Source organism: Dipodomys merriami, unplaced genomic scaffold (genome assembly GCF_024711535.1).
Source record: "Dipodomys merriami isolate MVZ:Mamm:240054 unplaced genomic scaffold, mDipMer1.0.p SCAF_51, whole genome shotgun sequence".
Taxonomy (NCBI): Eukaryota; Metazoa; Chordata; class Mammalia; order Rodentia; family Heteromyidae; genus Dipodomys; species Dipodomys merriami.
Window position 1 is genome coordinate 8,538,684 of NW_027206080.1, and position 24,555 is coordinate 8,563,238.

Consider the following 24,555-nt stretch of genomic DNA (forward strand, 5'->3'; position numbering starts at 1 on the left):
AAGAATATTGTAGTGATATGTGAGGATAATTTAGTTTGACTGGTATCTGAGAATCATCAAACAGCAGATTGTACAACTAAATTATTATGAAGTCTAGTGATTGGCAAGTTATACAAATAGTAAATATGATAATCAACAGAGTACAGAAAAGGAAAGTGTGTGGTAATCCTAAATTTTGACTTCTTAGTACAAAAAAATGGCTTCAGGTAGAGCCTTTTTTCTTTAAGGAAACTTTAATTTCTGTTACAGTATGTAGTTATAAAAAGTAGTTGATGATTTAAAAAGTAGTTGATGATTTAATAAACATTTTGTAAGTATAAATTATATTGTAAAATTGAATCCAGACCTTACAAGTATCTTGAGGTGAATGCAGTGTTTGAAGTGACTTATAGTTGTGAATTAATAATTTATTATATCATTGAGTAAACTACTGTTTTGATCATAAAATGATTTGTGTTGCAAGATAATTAAGGAAACAGTTGGGAATGAATTTAAATTTACTTAAAACTGTTCCCTAAAAATATTTATGGGGAAGGTATATTTTTAGTGATAGCATTTGTTTTTAAAAAGTATTACAACTACATAAATGGTGTCAATCACTTTACTTTCCAGTTAGGAGTTATTTCTCATTATCAGTGGGTGGGTTTGGGAACAACGTAATAAAGTTTGGGTAATTTAGTTTTCAGTTTAAATTCTCAACTGGCAATTGGCCGAAAACTCCTATCTGAAGACGTGAGCATCCAAATGTCATTTTGTGATTTGACTACTATCTGCTTGACATAGGAAGGCACTGTCAAGAAAGACTAATGGAGTGAATGAATAACTATCAAAAGGAAAAAATGGTAAGAGTTTTTGTTTAAATTATAATACATAAATGTGTATATTTATTATATTTAAATTAAAATTTTAGCTTATTTTAACTCTAGGACTTAATGGCAAATGTGTAACACTTATGTGTTTGTACCTTACACTTTTAATCAAATACAAAGAATGATTTGCCAAGAAAAAATTTTATATACTAAATGTGATAAAAGAGTGATAATAAAAATATACAGCTGAAAAAATTTTGTTTGTTATAATTCTACGGCAGTGAATTCTTTTTTTGAAATAGCATACTACATTATCATTTTTATACCAAATTGATATGTATTTAGGTCTTATAAATGCTTCTCAAAGCATATGTCACAAGTTTTATAAGTTTGTTTTGTTATTTACATCTTTGTAAAATAATAGTGGAAAAGAAGTATCATAACACATAATAAAATCCATTTAGTTTAACATTATACCCTTTAAAATGCTGCAATAGGAGCTGAACATGGTCACACATGCCTAAAATCCCAGTAGTCTGGAGGCTGTGGCAGGAAGGTCACAAGTTTGAGGCCAATCTGGGCTGTATAATGAGATCCTGTCTCAAAATGTATACTGCAGTACATTAAAATTGTTAATATTCTTTTGTGGGAAATGTTAAATTTGCAAGACAAAATGTTTATATACCCAAAATAAAGTCACAAATGTTACAGCATAGTATGTTTTTATATATTATATGATATAGCATAGTATAAAATTTTGATGATAAAATCAAATATCTCTCCTCTACCTAACATTTATTTACACTGAAAATATAATTCCTAAATTCATATGATCTTAAATTTAGATTTTTCTCCTGAATGCTTTTGGTTTCTGTATGTCTCTTTATTTGGAAATCCTTGGCCACTCAAACTCATGTTACCTATGTTAACTTTGAATTGAAATCTAAAATGGAAGGTTATCAAAGCTTATTTCATTATCTCCATGGACATGCTAGCTTTCTGGAAACTAGATAATGGCTAATAAGATTGATATAGTAGTGCTACATTATAGTTCTGTGAACCATTTTGTTATAAAACATAAGGTTTTGAGACCAGCACAGTGTTTTTCCTACCTTAGAGGCATCAGATGATATTAATGGAATTGTGTCATGGTTTTAGTTGTTTTCTAGATCTTAGTAATGAACATACCCAGAATTTGCCCTTGTAAGAAACACCTAGACCAAGTATAATATAATCATTCAGATGTTGACAATGAACTAAGTACTCTAGATAACAACATCCATCCTCAATCTATTTATCTAGCAGTTTAAATATTATGTACTGTATACTGTATGCCATCGATTCAGCTTGGTGCTAAGGTTAAAATAGTATTCCCTAACTACTCTTGAACATCCAGTGTAGGTGGTAATTATAGTGTTGAAATAATTACACTGACAAATGTAAATTGCAACTGTAGCCAATACCATGAAAAGGCGTAAATTGCCATAGGAGTAGAAGCAATATGGATGGTGTATAAAACACAGACTGTTAAAATGAAGTTCTTTATTTTTGAGCTGTTAAAATTTATAAGTCATTTAACCTACTATCTTCTAAGCAAAAACAGAGGGGGGGAGACTTGTGACTATGGAGAAATACTGCTATTATATTTCCTTAGATTTGTAACAAAAGCATGTCAATACAGAGCTGTCATATGAAAATTATGTTAATGGGCGAGAAGTACTAGGGTGCTTTAATTTTTGGCAATGGGTTCCCTAAAGAAGGAAACCGACTTCTTCAATGGATAGAAAGTTATTGTATGCACACAATTTTTAGTGGGTAGTGGTTTGGGATTTGAACCCAGGGTCCTATGTTTGCTAGGCAGGTATTCTTCCACATGAGGTACTTGTCCTCAGTCCTAAAGGCTTTAGTTATTTTTCAAACAGGATTTCATACTTTTTGCCCAAGGCTGGCCTTGAATAAAGATAGATTCCAGTGCTTTCCTTTACAATGTAGATATTTTAATGGTAGTGTACATTACTTAAGTTTATTCCCTTAAGAATGCAGTATATATATTTTACACATGAACTATGCCTATTTGTTAAATTTTGAAAAATAAAATTTGTTATGTGAAAAATACTTAGATAGCTAATAAAACCCACACTTTTTCTATTTATAGTTTTCTAATAGGATACAGTAAATCTCAAGAATGTTGTTTTAAAAATAATCAGATTAGTTGTTTTCATATGATAAATCTGTGGACATTCTTGAAAACTCAGTAATAGATTTTATTTTTCATTGAACATGTACATATTAATTGGTTCCATGTGTTACTTTTCACATGTATACAGTGTATACTGATCAAATTAGGTGAAGTAATCATTACTTTCCTCTCATCACTTTCATGTTTGGAACCTTTGAACGTTTCTCTTCTGGCTCTTTATAAAACATGTAAAAAAATAATATAAACCATAGTCATCCCATTGTACTAGATTTTCTAGTATAAACAAATTAAACTAGATAATTAAACTAAAATAGGGAATGCTAACCTTTTAAATGTGGAACCTATTAAAATACTAGAAAAATATAAATTGTTTTCAAATGATAAAATCAAAATTAATCACTTTCTCATTAAAGTTATGCTGAATTTTGTTTCTGTAGTGACTTCTTTGTTTATTTTTCCCTGGATATTCTCTGAGAATGTAACCAACCCAACTTTTGAGTATTCTGAGTTGAAGATTTCAGCTTAGAGATCTAGGCAGTTCCCTTTGTCAGTGCTAGAAGAATGATGTCTTCCCAGCTACTCAAGTAGTACTTGAGGAAATAAATAGTCCTTTCTATATACCATGCCTTGCATATAATAGTTTTCTTTTGATAGCTACTTGGTTTTGATTAGTCCATGATGTCAAGTGAAAAATCAGGTATTTAACTGCACAAAAATACTTAAAGCCATAGAGTTATAGTACAGTATATAACCTATGAATATATGCATTGTGGAAGTTTCACAATGAAACTTATTTTATATAAATTATGATAGTAATAGAGCATTAAAAATAAAAAAGTTCCATAAATATAACAGATCAAGGGTGTTACATAGCAGATTTTTAATTGAAATGAATTACAAATGACGTGTTTAAAATCTACCAACATAGCACCACAGGCACATGCCTATAATCCTAGCTACTCAGTTGGTGGAGGTTAAGAAGATTGAGATTGAGGCCAGCCTAGACAAAGAGTTTGTGATACACATACCTACCCTCCACATCTCAACCAGTAGAAAGCTAAGAATGTGATACACACCTGAGCACAGCTACATCAGAAGTATAAATAGGGAGACTGCAATACAGACCAGTTTAGGCAGAAATTTGAGAAACTATTTGAAAAATAATGACAGCAAAAAGAGGCAGGGGTGTGTCCCAGCTGATAGAACCAGTCAGCAAATGTTAGGTCCTGAGATCAAACCCAGTACCACCAAAAAAAAAAAAAAAGACTTTAGAAATTTATAGTGTTTCTCTGTCCGTTATAATGGATTCTATTTTGACTTAGGGAGCTACTATCAGAAGAAATAAATTGGAAGTAACAGTGATGTGGAATTGAAGTTTATGTGAGAAAGGATTTTACTAAAACTGCCTTTTTGTAGTTATGGGAATTAGAAGGTTGTTCTCAGCTCAGTATAAGGGAGAACTTTTCAAATGTGAAAACCAGAACTGGGAGCCTTCTAAAATCTGTTAATTTAGGAAGTTATAACAAGTTTATAAAGAAAGAGCTGTTGCTGGTAAAAATTATGAGGCTTTTGAAGAAATTTGTCTTATTTCTTTAAAACATCATTCATGTACTACTAGTTACAAATATGTAAAATCTTATAAGAAATAGTCATTCTTTGCATTATTAAGGTATTACTAATGGCTTACTAAAAGCAAGCCCAATAGATAGAAGAGTAATTCTCACTTTATTCATCCTATAAATTCTAACAACCTGCTATACTGGGCATTATGGCATCATAGTACATAGGAGTGATGTGAACCTTAGCTTCTAGTCTGGCAGGGAACATAGACACTAAATGAGTAATTGTGATAAAGTATAGTGTCTTATTAAATTATACAAATAAAGCAGTCCTTTCATAGGGATGCCTTGAGAATTGATCTGTAGTTTGTTAATAAGTTAAATCAGTTAATTTCCTTCATGAAATGGTTATTCATTTTGTCATAAAAATTGGACAGGAGGTCTTTGAAAATGTGTCTTAAAATTAGTGAGATTGAAAGAGTCTATTGTCTATCTTATTTAATGTAAGAAAATGCTATGGAAAGATCTTCAACTTAGTGCAATAATCAAGAATGTGGATATGGGCAAACACATAGGATTTATCATGCTTATCAATTCAAATTATTTAATGCAATTAATTAAATGCATTAAACATTTCCAAGGTATATCTAACACATTGGTCTTTACATCAGATTATTGGATTTAAGTACCAATCTTGACCTAAGGTTTGTAATCTTAAGAAATTTGTATAATTCCACTGCATTTCAGTTTCTTAATATAGGGATAATAGTATATACCTCACAGAAAATTAGATGATTTTATGCAAATATAAAATGCCTAGAACAGAATCTAGCATACAAAAAAATTTTCATAAACGGTTACTTAAATTATAATTCACTACAATAATAATAATAATTGCAGTAATTTCTTTATATTAAAATTTTCCGGCCTTCCCAGGTACCAGTGGCTCACACATATAATCCTAGCTACTCAAGAGGCTGAGATTTGAGGAGTGTGTTTTGAAGCCATCCTTAACAGATATATCTCAAACTCTTACTTCCAATTAACTAGCAAAAAGGTGAAAGTAGAGGTGTAGCTCAAGTGGTAGAGTGCCATCCCTGAGCAAAATGTCCAAGCAAGAGCATAAGGCCCTGAATTCATGCTCCAGTGCCAGCACACACAAATAAAATTCCTAATTCTGAAGTAATTGCACAATGATACCATTGTGCTGTATTGTATGTGTCTATTTGTATTTGTGTCTGTTTGTTCTATATTGTATGTGTCTATATGTATATGTATATATACATATACATACACATACATGTACCATATTACCACTATAGACAGGGACACAATCTCTTTCTCCCCCTCTCTTCTTTTCCTCCCTCCTCCTCTCTCTTGTTTTGTACACACACTCAACATATCTTGGTACAAAGATCTCTTTTCACTTGGTAAATAAGATGTCAGTGAAACTCTCACATCATCTTTTAGGACCTCTTTAATAGCAGCTCAACTGTCATAGATTACATCTCCCAAGTTATCACAGCATCTAGCCAAAGACTTCCTACTATCTTGTGCTTGCTATGAACAATGTAACCTAAATTAATTATGCTATCATTCTCTTTACACCTTCAGAAGACTAGACATTTAAAGAATCTTAGATTGCATCATAAATCTAGTTCCTGCTCTGCTACTAGTAGAGATGGTAGATTCATGAACCCACAAAAATTGTAAGCATCTTAGCATCTCAATCTTCTCACTATGTCATACATATCTCCTATGCACACACACGTGCATAGACATAGGAACATAGCTAACTCAAGTTCTCCCTATTGAAATAAAGAAATGGGAAGTTACTATTATTCTTTTTGATTTCCAAGTTAACCAAATTCAAATTCTATTTGAAAAACATCTTATACAATGCTTTTAAGTGAAAATAAATGATTGATTTTCTACACATTATTTCAGAGCTTCCCAAATATTACTACAAAATTTATCTTAAATTATCTAGTGTTTTTTTTTTTACTTCCACCCTTTCACTAAGTTTAAGTGTACTGTTTCTGAACATCACAGGGAAATGTAAGATTTCCCTCAAACTTGCTTACTTTGCTGGCTCAACTGGTACTTTACTATTTGAGCCATGCCTCCAGGCTATTTTACTGGTTATTTTAGAAGTGGAGTCTCTTGGAGATGGGTCTCTTGGACTTTTTCTTCCTGTACTACCTTTGAATTGCAATCCTCCACATGTCAAGACTCTTGGGTAGAATTGTAGGTATGAGCTATCAGCACCTGACTACTATAGAATACTTTTTATAAGAAGGGTGAACAAGTAGAGGCTGCTGCTCTGTAATAGAGATGCACATAGTGGAATACACAAGGGGCATAAGAAAGTCTCATTTAAACACATTTCTGCCATATACTTTACCCATTATTTTTTTTAATTTTAAAGGAACATATAACTCTAAATTTTTCTGGGAAATTTTAACTTATTTATTTATTTATTTAATAATATTATGTTTAATGTGGTGAAGCTACAGTGCTCCTAACTCTTAGCTGAGACTAATCAGTGTCATTCAGAGAAGAAAGAGAACATTAATAGATTCAAGAAAGTATCATTTGAATCATGGGATAATTTTGAGAAAGCAGACCCAATATATGGGGCAATAAAATAATAGCATAATTTTATCTGAAATATGAAGGAGGGAAAGATGCAAATTAAATAACCTACATTGTATTGATTAAGTACATTCTACAAACTGTTAAGAATTTGTTTTAGATGGTCCTGGCACTTAAACTCAGGATCTGGACACTGTTTCTGACCGTTTTTTGCTCAAGGCTAGCACTTTAATGCTTGAGCCACATCTCTACTTCCAGCATTTTTTTGTAATTTATTGGAGATAAGAGCCTCACAGACTTTGCAGTCTAGGCTGGCTTCGAACTATGATCCTCAGATCTCAGCCTCCTGAGTAGCTAGGATTACAGGCATGGGTCACCAGCACCCAGCAAACTGTTAGAACTTTTATTTGTATAGTGGGTGCAAATTATTTTTCAAAAATCTATTTACTTAAAGTACTAGAAGTTACAGATGTTTTTTCTGTACGAGTTTACATATATGCATAATACTGTATAATGAAAAATGAATCTTTCAAAGGGCAAATCTATGCCAGTCACATTAGGGCAGTCATATGTGTTACATTCTTACTTTACAAAGTCCTGAATGATGGTTATGAAGTAGGTTAGTCATGGATCTATGTTTTCGTGTGTGTGTGTGTGTGTGTGTGTGTGTGTGTGTGTGTGTGTGTGTGTGTGTGTGTGTGTGTGTGTGTGTGTGTGTGTGTGTGTGTGTGTGTGTGTGTGTGTGTGTGTGTGTGTGTGTGTGTCTGGTCGTGGGGCCTGAACTCTGGGCCTGGGCACTGCCCCGCAGCTCTTCAGCTCAAGGCTAGCACTCTACCACTTGAGCCACAGCGCCACTTCTGGCTTTTTTCTTTTTGCTTATGTGGTGCTGAGAAATCGAACCCAGGGCCTCAGGCATGCAAGGCAAGCGCTCTACCACTGAGCTACCTTCCCAGCCCCTCCAGCTACCTTTTGACTGGTGAATGTCACACTGCATTTCAGTTGTTCAGTCATAATTCAAACAATTTATAGCATTTGATTATTGGGAAAATAGATAAGTAACATGTCTTCTTGGACCATTTTTTTACCTCAGTTATTATTCTGTTCTCTCCTGTTCCTCTCCCAAACTCTTACCCTGCCTCTCTTACTTCTTATTCATGACTTATTAAAGAATCTTGGTATTAAAGAAACAGCAGTATGCTTTCTGCTTTGGAGTTTTTGTTTGATTTTCCATATTAAGTGATTTTTCTAGCTTCCAGTTTTTCTGTAAATTTGTAGTTAGTCTCAAAACACTTTATTAGATTCTGGTTCAACTTTGTTTTTGGTATTACAGGTGAGAGGAGATAGGAGCACTTTCTATGTGAGCTATTCCTCAGAACTGTGTCACCTGAGGGAGCATACAGTATCTACTTTTCACATTCTTAGCAGTACTAAAATTGGACAATGGTGACAGCTCAGTCTCTCTTGACCTTTTCATGATTTCATCCACTGATTATTATTCTCTGAATCAGTTCTATCCTGCAGTTTTGAAAGACGGTTTTTCAATCTGTCACCCCTTTCACACACATTAGTAGAAATTCTTCTGTAAAAAGATATTTCCCTTATAAACTAAGGCTTTTTGGTATACCTGACATAGTCATCCTGTAAAGAAGCCTGGATGCTTAAAATGTGGTTTCTTAAATACTCAGTGTAAGATCCAGAGTTAGGACCACATAAGATGTGGAATATTAATTTTATTTGTGGTTATGAGGACTTCCGTAAAATAAGGATATATGTTAGATTTTCATAAACATTGTTTTGGGTAGCTTTATATAGTCAATGTTTATGTTGATCAAATAGGAATTAGAGACCTTCCCCAGTTCTACTGGCCATTTATACTATGTTGTGATGAAAGGCAGGTTGTAGGTGAAATGCTGAGCGTCAAGAAATAAGATACTTCATTAAATCAGCAAACTGTACAGTATCACTTTAACAATAGCTAAGTGGTGAAACTTTAATTCAGGAATGAAACAATCACCATTTTTATATTTATCAATTATCATTAATCACACTTAATAATGTTAATAATACCTCAAGAAGAAATAAAATCAAAATATTAAGATGGGCTCTAGGAGTTCTCACTATCTACTCAAGAGACTGAGATCTGAGCTTTCAGAAGTTTGGAAACCAAATTCAAAACCACTCAGGCTAGACAAATCTGAGAGATTGTTAATACCCTAGTTAGCTAATGAAAAGCCAAGAGTGGAAGCATATCTATCTCAAGTGATGTAGAATTCAAGCCCTAGTACCACTACCAAAAAAATCAGAAATCATGATTGATTACATAGAACATTTAAGACAGACTTTAAAACCATGTATTTAAATGATAAAATGTAAAGATACTGTATGTACATTGGCTGAAAAAGCTACTTTCAAAATCCCCAACTGAGAATTATAACAAATAAAATAATAAGTTTGAGAGTGATACCGGGTTTTTGGGAAAAATCTTTCTATTTGACAAAAATTTAAGATTCAAATAAGTAGAATCTATTTTTAATTGAAACTATTGACTAATTATTTGATCAAAAATAATTTCTGAAGTTTTAGGTTTCCTTCCAGTTTTCAGAATACCTAGTGATTATTTTTCAGAGATTTTACAATGAGAGAAGTCTCACCCTAGTGAATACCAGAAGGCATTAACAACTGTGTCTAAAACCATAGTGGTGATACAAGAATATATGTGTACTCCATATAGGAGAGACCTCTCTGCACCTGGAGACTGAGCTATAAATTTTCCCTAAACTTCTGACTTTATTGTCAGTAAGAATTAAGACATACGGCCTCAGTCTGTAGCTGACACAATGTCATACAAATGCTTGTTTCTCTGCCTATGCTGCATGGCTCCCAGGTTTCTGCCAGTGTTAAGACAAATGTGAAATCAGTCCTTTCCCTAGTTTCAAAACATCTAGTACTTTAGGAGTTTGGACATTCAGAGGAGATTATAAACAAGTAGATTATTTGCTTATCTTTGAGCAGAGCATGTTGTTCACATCCTCCTACTTACACTTACCTCTCTTAGATCAGTGTTCCTTTAATACTTGCAGACTCATCCATGACTAAATGCTTCTTCTGGGTCTCTGTGGTTTCCTCAAAATTATTATACAGCAATGTTGTATTTTTGTGTCATCCAAGCACATCATCCATGACATCTGGTTGAAGCTTAGACCAGTCTTGTTAACAAAACTGTATTGAAGAATTTTATCTGTTGTGAGTTAAGAGCAATATTCCCTGAATACAGGTCCACTAAGCGGGAAAACAGGCCTTCACTTAGAGTAGTTTGAGAAATAGGATGAAAAATAGGATGTAGTGGTTTAGGACATTTTTGTAAGGAATTTAAAATCAGGTTATTAGTGTGGTTTAGTAATCTGTATTTACAAATGGAATTAACAATTAGATACTAAGTCTCTGAATGTAGTAAACTGAAAAATTGTTCCTCCTGCTAGTGGAACTAGAGCAGAAGATCCATTATTTTACCAATGTAAATATGGACTAAAAAGGAGTTCACAGTCAATTCTTCTCTGTTAGGAAACTATTTCCTCCTTAGCCTAGGAGATTCAGCCAGTTTGTGGAATATTTTCATTTTAGTAAATTTTCCAATTTAGTATTCTTTTCCCTTTTAAAGCTCTTTTTCATATATTATTATTGAACTTAATTCTTTAGTTTACATATTGCCCTCAAAATTAGTTCAAAGCCATGTAAGCTGCCCAAAATAGGAAAATTATATTAAGTGAAATTTTGTACATGCTAAAAATTCTTTAGCCAAAAAATTTTAAAATTTCAAATCTGACTTCCTGACACCAGATATTAAATTGAATTACTTTTGAAGTATGGGAAACTTTTTATGACTAATAAAAGTATAACTTGTCAGATAAGACATTAGTTCAGTGATTCAGGGTAAAAATAAAATGCAAATTTCCTGTTTATTTACTGTGGTTTTTGACTATACAAAAATAGGTAGCCTCTACCCTGAAGTGAAGTGTACCATTAATAAAGCTGTCAAATTTGTTTCCAGGACTAATCCTACATTTTTAGAATTTGGAGGCAAATGAACTGTAGTACTTTTCAAATACTTGTTTCTTCTAACTTTACTGTCCTTGCACATTAGACCTTTAAAAGTATACAGTTTTATAGGGCACCAGTGGCACATGCCTGTAATCCTAGTACTCAGGAGGCTAAGATCACAGGATCACAATTTGAAGCCAAGCCTGAGCAGGAAAGTCTGAAAGGCTATTTCCAATAAATACCAAAAAAGCAAGAAGTGGAGTTGTAGCTCAAGTGGTAGAGTGCTAGCATTGAGCAAAAGAAGCCTCAAGGACAACTCCCAGAGTTTAAGTCCCAGGATTAGAGTGTGTGTGTGTGTGTGTGTGTGTGTGTGTGTGTGTGTGTGTGTGTGTGTGTGTGTGTGTGTGTGTGTGCGTGCGCACGCGCGCGCGTGCACACACACACACACACACACACAGTATACACTTTTTAAAAAATCAACATCATTGATTTGTAACTGACCTTTTTCCCCTTAATCTAATTTGGGAACAATTAGAAAACATTTCAAAGAAGTCAGTCTCTTTGTTTTTAATAATCTCCTTTAATTTACAGAAACTTAAGTTAATAGGGATCAGTATTTCTTAAAATTTGTCACTTTGAAAATTGAACAGAATGTACATACATACTTAAAATGCATATGAAAACCATAATGATAGGATGGCATCCTCTAATTTCAATTTAATGTTATATATGATGTCAGTATTTAGACAGAATTATAGCTATAAATAGCCATTTGTCCCTAAGCTTATATTAATATACTTCCCATAAAGTGAAAAGTAATTCTATGTTATTAAGAAAGCACATAGTATTTCATCTGTATTAAAACTTTCATATTTGATATGTAGTCATCTATTTTAAACCACACAGTGTGATCTCCTGACCCTAAAGTATTCCATTTCTTTTCAGGAGTTTAGATTGTAATAATACATTTAATAGCATTTTCTTATGAACATTTTATGATAAAACTTTAAAAAGCTTTCCTGAACATTTATTTTTATATGATCACACTGGTATATTATTTATATTAGTATATTAGTATATAATTTATTATAATATATTATTTCCTAGACCATATTTGCTGACCTCTCAGAACATTTATAGGCTCCTGATTGTTTCACTTTATGGAACTTTTGCTTTAAGAATATTGGCTAATGGGTTAAGATTCTTCGTACACATGAAAAAAAATCAATACGTACAAAATCTGCCAAGATTTATTTAAGACTCTACAGATTATCATTGCATTAAAGACAGAAAGCTAAAGTTACTTTTCCTCATAGAGTTTTATATTCTAATAGATTGATTCCTTAGTGATTCTATGGCATTTAACACAAATCAGAGTACTACTTGTTGTCATGACAGTATAGAGGCAGAATACAACTTCTGTGTTTGATTCATTGCTTTTCAGTGAGTATAGCAGCATTAACTTTTAATGCAATTTACTTCTATGACCATTTGATGGCATAGATTTTTTTCCAAAATTTTTCAACTCTTCAAATTTCTCAGGGAGAATGTAAGTTAAATTATTCAACATTTTGTTTAGAGTAATATTTGAACCAGTCAATATTTTTGGTAGATAACTTTTTTAAGAATGTAAATTTTAAAATATTTATGATTTTTATCTAATTTTTTAATCCTCATTTTGTAATATAGAAAGATAAACTTGATCCAAATGGTATGATCTCAATTGTTTTTACCCTTCTCTTCTTTAGGAAAATCTTTAACTTCTACTACAGAAGATTATAAAGTGATCCTTCCTGCACCAAGAAAGATCTGCTGATCTTTTTCAGTGTTTTTGGAGGTGGGGTGAGAGCTTGATCAGTTTGTGTCAGCCACCTTGTTCTCTAAAGGTAAGCACTGGGTAGTGAGTGCACACTTGTGGGTCCAATCTCCTAATGAAGGACTGACTGGTTTTGGAATGCTCCATTTAGGGTTTGAGACCATCAGACTTCCTAATAGATTGGTAGCCACTTACGTGTAGGACATCATATAGTCAGGAGGTAGTTCTCATTACTTAGAAATGAATCAGACCCTAGAAATTATGGAAGTTTTATTATTTTTAAAAGCAGTTATGGCAAAGTTTGTTTTCCAGGTCCATCTACATCTAAATACAGTAATAACTGCTGAGTTTAATTACTTGCAGGAACTGTATTGGATGGCTTGAGTTTTGCACTCAAGACTTTGGAAACAAATTAGGTGCAGAGGATCACACCTGTTTTCCTAGCTACTAAAGACATGAGGATTGGGAGGATGGTAAATCAATGCCAGCCTTGCAAAAAGTGAACAAGACCTCATACTAACCATAAAAAGCTGGGCATGGTGTTGCCCAACTGTCATCATAAATTCATAGGAAATGTAGGGGGAAAAACAAGACCTTATCTCAAAACAAGACCTTATACAAAAAGGCTGAGGCATGGCTTAAGTGGTAGAGTACCTGTCTATCAAGCATTAAAATCCTAGCACCGCCCCTCGCCACCAAAAAAATAGAATTTTGAAATAGCAGTTAATCAGTCTGATAATATCACATCTTGAACTGATATAATCAGCTTTGAAAAATTGCTTTTCATGATTTTTGAAGCTGTGTATTGCTGTTCCTTCAGAAAAAAAAAATGTCCCTCAAGTCATTTTTGCTTTGCAATAAGCTAAACATCAGAAAGTATGGAAATACAGGCTTTTTTGATTTTTAAAAAAGTAGATGATCATAAAATTTCTGTAAAGTCCTAATTTGTGTGCGTGCGTGTGTGTGTGTGTGTGTGTGTGTGTGTGTGTGTGTGCGTGCGCGCATGCGCGCACACACACACACTTGGCTCTGGGGCTTTAATTTGAGCTTTTTTGCTCAAGGTTAGTGCTCTGCCACTTGAGCCACAACTCCAGCTTTTTAGTGATTAATTTGGTAAGCGTCTTCATGGACTTTCCTGCCCGGGCTGGCTTTGAACCTCAATCCTCAGATCTCAGCCTCCTGGTGGCTAGTATTATAGGCATGAGCCCCTGAAGCCTGGCTAATAAGATCCTAGGTTTTTTGTTTTTGTTTTTGTTAGTCATGGTCTTCAACTCTGGGCCTGAGTGCTGTCCCTCAGCTCTTTAGCTCAAGGCTAACACTCTACCACTTGAGCCACTGCGCCACTGCGCCACTTCGGTCTTCTGAGTGGTTTATTGGAGATAAGTCTTACTGACTTTCCTGCCCAGGCTGGCTTTGAACCATAATTCTCAGATCTCAGACTCCTAAGTAGTTAGGATTACAGTCGTGAGCCACTGGTGTTTTTAAAAGTTAAAATCAATAGTTTTTTCTCAACTTCTCATCTTCAGAAAATAAATAATATATATGTTTGTTCCAACAGGGAAACCTTATATAAGAGAAAGTAATATCTTGGCACTACTTCATAATGCTTAATATCAGAAAGCCTCTTAGTTCTCCTGTGCATTTATTGACACCTCTTAAAATGATCAATCTTAAATAGGATGACACTAGGATATCCTTTATTTCCTGGATAAAACAGGAAAACAGCGTACAGAAAGACATCTGTATTAGAAGTAGGTCAAGAAGAACTTTGGCTGACAAGAAACTAAACATCTAACAAAGTGTATAAGATTGCAATTCTCATAATACTTCTGACAGTGAGGAGTTAAAATATAGAAATTTAATCTGTTCATTTTATTTATCTTTTCTTAAAGTGAAAACTATTTGTATAAGATGTGAGCCTTTCTTATAGACCATTGCATTGTTCTTTCTGTATATTCTTAATGAAAGACATTGACCAAGAAAATAGCATTTTGTTGGTTTCCAGAGGAAGAAAAAATTAGATATTGGGAAAACATTGGACCAACTTACTTTTATGTATATAGTTAGAGTTACAGTTAGTCTTACTGTGAGTAATTTAAAAAAAGTTTAAATCTTCAAAGTGGATACAATATAGGCTGTATTAGGAAAGAATATATATTATTGAGAATTTAGGTTTTACATATATACATACATACAATTTATTTTTGTGAGAGCATGTTACATATTTTTACCCTTAATGAATGCATTAACTGTTTAGCCATTCAAAAGAAAAAAAACTTGTAATTAAAACTTAAACTTGGCTGGCCACTGTTGGATCACACCTGTAACCCTAGCTACGTAGAATGCTAAGACCTGAGGATCATGGTTTGAAGCCACCCTGGGCAGGAAATTCTGTAAGACACTTATCTCCAATTAACTGCCAAAAGACATGAAGTGTGTCTGTGGCTCAAATCTCCATAGAGCACTAGCATTGAGCACAAAATCTAGGGACAGCATCCAGGCCCTGAGTTCAAACCCTAGGACTGGCACAAAAAAAACAACAAAAAACAAGAACCCTCATAATCCTAAACTTGTGAGATTGTAAGTTCAGATAAAGTACAGCATTTCCCCCCAAACTAAAGCTTCATTATAACTAAAATTATTTTAATCTAAAAAATATCCAATACCAATATTATATTGGCAGAGTATTTTTAAAATTAAAAATTTAATTGTATAAAAGTATTCTAATTTCAGATCAGTTTATAGCATGTATGTATTAAATGGAACCATTAAGATTTTGACTTTGCTATCTAGAATAGCAAAACTAACATTTTGTCCCAATAATTTGTAATAAGAACTTATACCACAGAAATAGGAAACACATAAACTGTTGTTCTGTAAGTTTGATCATTAATATGCAACAATGAAAACCCAACCTATTGGTACAGAAACTGGGATGTAGTTGTTATATGTGTGTGTGTTATTTTTATATATACATCTTAGACATCACAACACTTCTTTTTTTGAATTACGTATGAATAATTTATAAACATTCAGGTTTCTCGGCTGGGATTTAGTTTAGTGGTAGGTAGAATGCTTATCTAGCATGCACAAGGCCCTAGTTTCAATCTTCAGCACCTTAAAAAAATGTTGTGATGTTCTTCATAAATGCTGTTTGTTACTTTTTAAATGATTATAACCAGTCCATGCAAACAATCCCTAGGAGGAATTTAGTTTCCTAAGTGTAATCATACTCCCTTATCTACTGTAATAACTAGAAGTGAAAAAGATAGCTCTGAAGATTTACTTCAGAAATAAGACAAGGAAAAATCCAAGCTACTCTTTCCTTAGAGGCTCTAGATTTAGAATACTACTCTCAAGTAAAAAATAAAAAGACAGCGAATAATTGAAGCCACAAATATAAAGACATACATAATTTTAAGTCTTCAAGTTACCACATTAAGAAAAAATTTAAGGCAATATTAATTTTATCTTTTATTTAACCTAACATATACAAAATAATATTTCAATATGTAAAGAGTATAAAAATTATTAGATATTTTACAGTTTTATACTAAACACTCAAACCATGGTGTGTCTTTCATATCATAGAACATTTTACATTGAAGTAACCGCAATTCAAGTACTCAGTAAGCCAAGTGTGGCTAGTAACTGGCATACTTGAAAGTATAACCCTAGACAAAGAATGGAACTTCCACTTTAGTTAGCTACATCCCTTGGGTAATCTTTTGAGGTCACCTGTTTTAGAGTTTCTAAAATTAACATAAGGCAAAAAAACCTACATTATACTCAGTCTAATTTGAATTTCAGATAAACAACAAATAATCATTATCTAATGTTTTGTCATTTGCTGTTTATCTAAATTTAACTGGGTGTTCTGTATAAGATAATATCATTTAGCCTTAGTGAAATATATTTTCACAATCTTTAGAAACTTGAAGAACTGGAGAATAGAAAATCTCCACAGAAGATTTGGTAATTTTTTGAAAACAATAGGAAAGCTATAAACTATTTGTAGCTTATTTCTTTTGGTTGCCATGGATGTTTAAGACAAAAAGAAGAGCTTTTTGTTATAGGGACTCAGTCTCTACATATTTAAACATTTCAAAAACTAAGTTGGTTAAGGCAAATGGCTTATGAAATTTTATAAATTGAATGATTAATTACTTGAGTTTATAAAATATAAATTGTTAAATAGAACATTGCTAGGACTTTTCCTATGGAAAACATTCACCCTTCACAAAAATCTATTCGTTTTCAGAGTATTTTCCCAGCATTTTTTACTATTACAGCTGTCATTTAAGCAAGTATTAACCAAAAATACTAATTATATCACATGTTTAACTACCTGTAATTCTTTAGTCTGGTTTTGACCATTGGATCTTTACCTAGTCAACAATCAGTTCTTTTTTCTAGGGTCTCTCATTTCTCTTAAGGGATTCCCTCACAAAGGAGCAGTTTTTCAATTTTATTTTTTACATTTTTAATGCATTTATATCAGCATAATTTTCCAAGTGTTTAGCAACCTCTCTAATACTATGGGTCTGTGTTCCTTAGGCTCTTCAGAAAGATCATTCATGTTCTCTTACAGACAGTTGTCCTGGCTCTGCATTTCTTCTCAGGGGGAAAACTGGTCTTCCAAAGTGAAAAGCTCTAGGTGTCAGCTGTCATCATTCCCAGACAGACAGGAAGTTCTCTAGCTGCCAGTGACTACAACAGTTTAGCAAATCAGAACTCACGCTATGGTGCATTCCAAACCCATTCATACTTAGGAGAATGTGCCTAAGAATGTAGGGGTGTTTATAATTACCGCATTTCCTTCAGAGAACAAGAATTGAAGGTTAGTGAGGTTTGGGAGGGTAAGGAAGCCAGCAATTATTATAAAATGAGAAATTTCTGGTTCTAAAGGTATTTCATTTCCCCACAAACCTAAAAGGCCTTGACCATTGTTGCATTATATAACATTTTCTTCCTCCCCCTGAGAAGGAATTGAAGCTGCTAGTGGTGACGATGGTGGTGGGCTTGGGGTTAGGCTGCTTGTTTCATTTTAAAGCCATGAGTGCCATACAGTCCCATGTCCAGAAATACCCTAGGTTTACCAAAGAATCTTATTTTACCTAATTTCTAATGCCTAAAGCATGCTTCTTTTGTCTAATTAACACCTACATATATTTATATTTTCCTAGTTGCTGTCTTCAAAAACAGTATGTAAATTAGTAAATTGTGTTTGGGTTTTCCTTTTTATTCTAAAGACTGACTTCCTTTTGCTTAAATGTTCAACGTTACTCATGGAAACTATGCTTTAGTTACAAAAAATATTAAATTTTATGCAGTTTCCTTTTTACCCAGCTTCAGAGGGTCTTCATATTCCCTGATATTATAATCATATTTTGTATGATATCTGCTTTTGCTGTGGATTATATGCTTCGTATTTATCAAATTCCAGAAAGTTTTGGGATTTTTTCCGGTACCAGTCCTGGGGTTTGAACTTAGGGTTTGGGCACTGTCCCAGAGGCTTTGTACTCAAGGCCAGCACTCTACCACTTAAGCCACAGCTCCACATCTGTTTTTTTATTTTTTTGGAGGAGGGCGTTAATTGGAGATAAGAGTCTCACAGACTTTCATGTCCTTGGCTGGCTTTGAACTGTGATCCTCATCTCCTGAGTAGCTAGAGCTTGCCTGTTTGGGGGCAGGGTGGGGTGGAGGGGTTATAAGAAAAAAATTGTTCAGCCACCAATGATGTAGTGTAACAGTACCATTTTACAGAAAAGGAAACTAAGGTGCAAAGAATTTGAGTAATTGGCCTTCATCCATTTATTATTTAGTACTTGTGAAAATTAGAACTGTATTTCTTTAAAAGTTGTATCATTAATAAAAACCTTGAATAAGTGAAGCTTAAGAACATGAGTTTAAATGGAAGCAGTAAATTTTTAGTTTCTTCTGTGCTTCCCTTTAATTGCAACTTTTCTCAGTTATTTATAACAAAATAAGACTCATCTTAAACGGAAAGTGAATAATGTATAGCAATTTAATTTTTTCCTCTTTTAAAATACTTTCTCTGAAAAGGCTGTCTTTCTTCCATTCTATTTTTTTAGCCCCCTTGTCAAAGATTAGGTGGCTATATGGCTGTGGGTTCATTTCTGGGTCTTCAGTCCTATTCCATTGGTCCTCAGGTCTGTGATTGTGCCAGTACCAAGCTGTTTTGATTACTATGGCTTTGTAGTACAGTTTGAAATTTGGAGTTCATATTGCTCCAGTGCTGTTCTTTCTGCTAAGATTGTTTTTTTTTTGTTTTGTTTTGTTTTGTTTTTTTTGCTATTCAGGGTCTTTTATTGTTCCATATGAATTTTTGGATTTCTTTTTCTATTTCATTGAAGAATGAGGTTGGGATATTGATAGGTATGGCATTGAATTTGTAGATAGCCTTTGACAGTATTGCCATTTTCACGATGTTAATCCTCCCAATCCAGGAGCACGTGAGGTTTTTCCACTTCCTTAGTCCTTCTTTAATTTCCTTTTTCAGGTTTTTGAAGTTCTCATCATAGAAGTCCTTTACCTCTTTGGTTAATTTAACTCCTAGGTATTTTACTTTTTGTGGGGCTATTGCAAAAGGTGTTGCTTTCCTAATTTCAGCTGCTCTCTTCAGCTTTTTCAGTAAATGGTGCTGGCAAAACTGGTCAAACACTGGTAGAAAACTAAAGTTAGATCTGTAGTTATCACCCTGCACCAGAATCAACTCCAAGTGGATCAAAGACCTTGGAGTTAAAGCACACCCTGAAAACATTACAGGAAGGAATAGGAGAAACCCTAGGTCTCACCCAACAAATCAAAGACAGGTTGGACAAATAGGATTGCATGAAAGTACAGAGCTTCTGCATGGCAAAGGACATAGCTAGCAAGAACAATAGAAAGCCCACAGGCTAGGAGAAGATCTTCACTAGCCATACAACAGACAAGGGTCTCATATCTAAAATATACTTAGAACTCAAAAAATTAAATCCCCAATAACAAATCCTCAAAGAAACAACTGCCCAATTCATAAGTGTGCTAAAGATTTAAAGAGAAACTTCTCTGTAGAGGAAATAAGAATGGCCATTAGACACATGAAGAAATGCTCATCTTCTCTAGCCATAAAAGAAATGCAAATCAAGACAACATTGAGATTCCACCTAACCCACTTAGAATGGCTATAATCAAGAAATCTAGTAACAACAGATGCTGGAAGGGATGTGGCCAGAAGGGAACCTTACTGCATTGTTGGTGGGAGTGTAAACTTGTTCAACCACTTTGGAAGGCAGTATGGAGGTTCCTCAAAAGACTGCACATAGAACATTATAAATACATTAGGAACAATAGCAAGAAAGAAAAAAGCACGTGTGTCCCTATCTTGGGGTTCATTTCCCTTAACATCATCTTATATGGTCATGTCTACATAGCTTGTGACCTTTTTTGCTTGTTCTAGACATTTACTAGTTATTGCAAATAAGGGAAACCATGGGACCTATGTTTCTTTGGGCCTGGCTTACTTCACTTACTATAACTTTTTCCAAATGGGGCAGTGTCATTCTTCCTGATGGAGGTATAGAATTCCATTGTGTATATATACCACATTTTCTTGATCCATTCATCCACTGAGGGGCATCTGGGCTGGTTCCATATCTTAGCTATGGTAAATAATGCTGCAATAAACATAGTTGTGCTGGTAGCTTTAATATGGTCTTGTTTGTGATCATTTGGGTAAATGCCCAAAAGTGGGATTCCTGGGTCATAGGGGAGCTCTATGTGGAGTCTTTTGAGGAACCTCCATACTGCTTTCCAAAGTGGTTGAACAAGTTTATACTGCCACCAACAATGAAGTAAGGTTCCCTTCTGGATTCATCCCCTCCAGCATCTGTGTGATTTTTTTGTTTCTTTGTATGTTCCTCCCCCATGGTATAACCCCTGTTTTCCCTGTATTTGATGTCAGTGCCCTGAATCTTGTATATACACTTCTCTAACTTGGGGAGGGGAAGGGAAAAAACAAAATGCTTAAATAGGGATACAGGTTGACCCATTGTAACAATGAGATGTACAACACTATGTTGAAAAACGAACTTTACCATTTTGGTGAGGGGGAAGGGGGTGTGTGTGTAGTTGTGGAGGTGGGAGGGAAGGGCGAGGAAAGGAAAAACAAAGAAAGAGGTAACAATGCTTGGTAGGAAATGTACTCATGACGTTGCTCATGTAACTGTAACTCCTCTGTACAGTATTTTTACAATAAAAAATGTATTTAAAAAAGACTCCACATAGAGCTCCCCTATGACCCAGAAATCCCACTTTTGGGCATTTACCCAAACAATTCCAAACAAGGTCATACCAAAGATATATATACCAGCACAAAGCTATATATACCAGCAAAACTATGTTTATTGCAGCATTATTCACCATAGCTAAGATATGGAACCAACCCAGATGCCCCTTAGTAGATGAATGGATCAAGAAAATTATATACACACACACACACACACACACACACACACACACACACACACACACACACACACACACACACACACACACACACACACACACACACACACACACACACACACACACACACACACACAATGCAATTCTATGTCTCCATCAGAAAGAATGACATTACTCCATTTGTTAGGATATGGAAAGACTTGAAAAAAATTATATTAAGTGAAGTAAGCAGGGCCCAAAGAAACATAGGTCCCATGGTTTCCCTTATTTGCAATAACTAGTACATATCTAAAACAAGCAAAAAAGGTCACAAGCTATGTACATATGACCATATAAGATGATGTTAAGCAAAATAAACCTCAAGACAGGGACACAAGTGGTTTTTTTTCTTTCTTACTATTGGTTTTAATGTACTTATAATGCACTATGTGATTCTTTTGTTTCTTTTGCATGTTCTTCCCCCAGGGTATAACCCCTCTTTTCACTGTATCTGATTCTGGTGTCCTGCATCTTGTATATACATTTTTATAATTTGGGGAGGGGAAGGGATATAACAAAATGCTTCAATAAGGATACAGGTTGACCCATATTAACAATGAGATGTTCAAGATACTATATTGAAAATTAACTTTACAATTTTGGGGGAAGGTGGGAGGGAGGAGTTGGGGAGGTAGGAAGGGAAGGGATGGTAGAGGAAAAACAAAGGAGTAGGTAACAATGCTCAATAGGAAATGTACTCATTATCCTACTCATGCAACTATAATCCCTCTGTACAGTATTTTTACAATAAAAATATGAAGAAATACTTTCTCTATGGAGTCATTAATGTTATTTCCAGAGCATATTTCACTGATTATGTTATTTTAAGTCTCCTGATTATAGGATAATTTTAATATTTTGATAGTGCTTTTTAAATGATAAGTATATTCTACATTAATTAGAGAAAACAGCACTTCCCTTTCAAAATAAGGAAAATAATGATTTTTTCTTTTACTTTCCTTTTTTAAAAAATTTTTTCTGGTACTAGGCAATAAAGTGTGCCTAATTCAAGAGTTAGTGGATATATGATTAATTGAATGTTAGGATGAAAAGATGTCTGGCTAGGTGCTAATGGCTTATACCTGTAATTCTAGCCACTCTAGAGGCTAAGATCTGAGGATCACAGTTTGGTGGCAGCTAAGAAAGGAAAATCTTTGAGACTCTCATCTCCAGCAAAGACCCAGAAGTGGAGTTGTAGCTCAAGTGGTAGAGCTCTAGCCTTGAGCAAAAGTTTAGGAACAGTGCCCAGGCCCTGTGACCAAGCCCCAGAACTCCCTCCTTTCCTCCAAAAGACAGTAGTTTGATAATATGCAGAAAAATATTTCTCAAATGGAATGCAACAAAGTAATACAACTTAGGATGCTATCTGCATTTTTATTGAAATTACTTATTAAATATGCTATAAAGGCCATTATACTGCTTTCTGAAATAGATGGTAGACCCCCCTATAATGAAGGTGATTTCATTCATGCTTCTACTTTTATAAAAGGTGACCTTCATTTAATTTTGTATTTTGTAGTGCTAGGGACTGAACGAAGGGCCTTACAAATTCTAGGCACATGCAATTCCATTGAGCTACATCCCACCCCATAAATAATGACCTTTAAGTAAAACAGTTTTTGCATTTTTGTCCAGGAAGAACAATTTGTAAATGCTGCTTGATAGACCATCTGTGTTATTTTCCTTGAAAGTTGTAAGAAACAAAAATAAGATTTTTTTCACTTTTCATGTATGAAATTAGGTATAGTATATAAAGTTTAAATTCTTGAGACATTTGCAAATATTTGTGAATATTTTATTCTTTTCTGAGATAGAATCTTACTATGTATCTTACACTGGCCTAGAACTTGCTGTGTAGTCCAAGCTAGCCTTAGTCAGAGGAGAGATTCTCTTCTGTCTGTCTCCTGAGCCCATTAGTTGTTTTGTTTTGTTTTTCCTTAAAGTCAAGTAGGCAGATGCTATCTTGACTTCTAATTAAAAATACTGAAATGAGTGGTGCTGTGGCTCAAGTGGTAGAGAGCTCACTTTGAGCTGAAGAGCTCAGGGACAGCACCCAGGACCAGAGTTCAAGGCCCACCCTCCCTGCCCCCCCAAAGAAAAAACCCCCAAAAATAAAAATAAAAATGCTGAAATAATACACTGACCTGGTCAGTCAACTCATTAAATTAAATCAGTAGTGAAGTTTGTTTTTCATGATATTAAAAAATAATCCAGCCTTTTATATATAGACAATGAGTGAAACTTATGATCAACTTTACTTCAGAATTATTTACAATAAATTATTGTTTATAATAGAACTTTACAGTAAACTTAGAACCATTGAAAGAGACTTTTTTACCAATGTGTGTGCTATATATCTTTCTGTGCATAAACAATTTTGTATTTAACTTTTATCCCTTTAATATATCGAAAAAGTCTTAGCAACTAAACAATTTACATTGGAATAGTTATACTTTAAAGTTTGACACGAGTACATATCTAGTCTCTATATAGATAATAAACTTATTTATTCAGTCCTGAAATATGTCAAGAACTCTGAGACTAGCATAGTAAAATACTTGTGCCCTACAGAGTTTATAACCTGCTAAAGACAGGTGATGAAATGTAGTAAGGGAAGACAGAAGGCATTGTCAAAGAACAAAATTCCAATCTATTTCTGACTGCAGAAATGAAGTTTTTAACCGAAATGGGGAGGCAAAATAGTGTTTGGGGCTGAGTACACAACACATGTGCCAACTTTGAAGGAACAGGGAGCAAAGAGCAAAACAAAGACCTATCAAGAAAGGGAGATATGGAAATGCCTGGTGAAATGCCTTCTAAGTCTGTGTGTGTGTGTTTTATCTGGCTTTGGACTTAAGCATAAGACCAAGCATATCTGACTATCAGAGATGTTTTAATTTTCTTTTGAAGCAGCATTCCAACTATCCTTATACTCAGGATACTCTTGCCTTGGCCTCCCATGTATATCACCAGACCTGCTAGATTTTAATTTTTAAAGCTTTTAGTAAAGCCTGATACATATTTAGAACA

General features: G+C 34.0%; 1 protein-coding gene across 10 annotated transcripts in view; it reads left to right on the top strand.

Moving 5' to 3' along the window:
* The window catches only part of Zeb1 (zinc finger E-box binding homeobox 1), a 159,165-nt gene that overhangs the window by 41,511 nt on the left and 93,099 nt on the right, over positions 1–24,555 (top strand). For 2 of the 10 annotated variants that reach the window (XM_069998258.1, XM_069998259.1), the window contains exons 2-3: positions 680–842; positions 12,950–13,087. The exons of 6 other annotated variants lie outside the window; for them this stretch is intronic. The gene's annotated coding sequence lies outside the window, so the exon portion shown is untranslated. The remainder of the gene's footprint in view (positions 1–679; positions 843–12,949; positions 13,088–24,555) is intronic. 2 more of the 10 variants (XM_069998260.1, XM_069998261.1) reach the window with 2 other exon arrangements.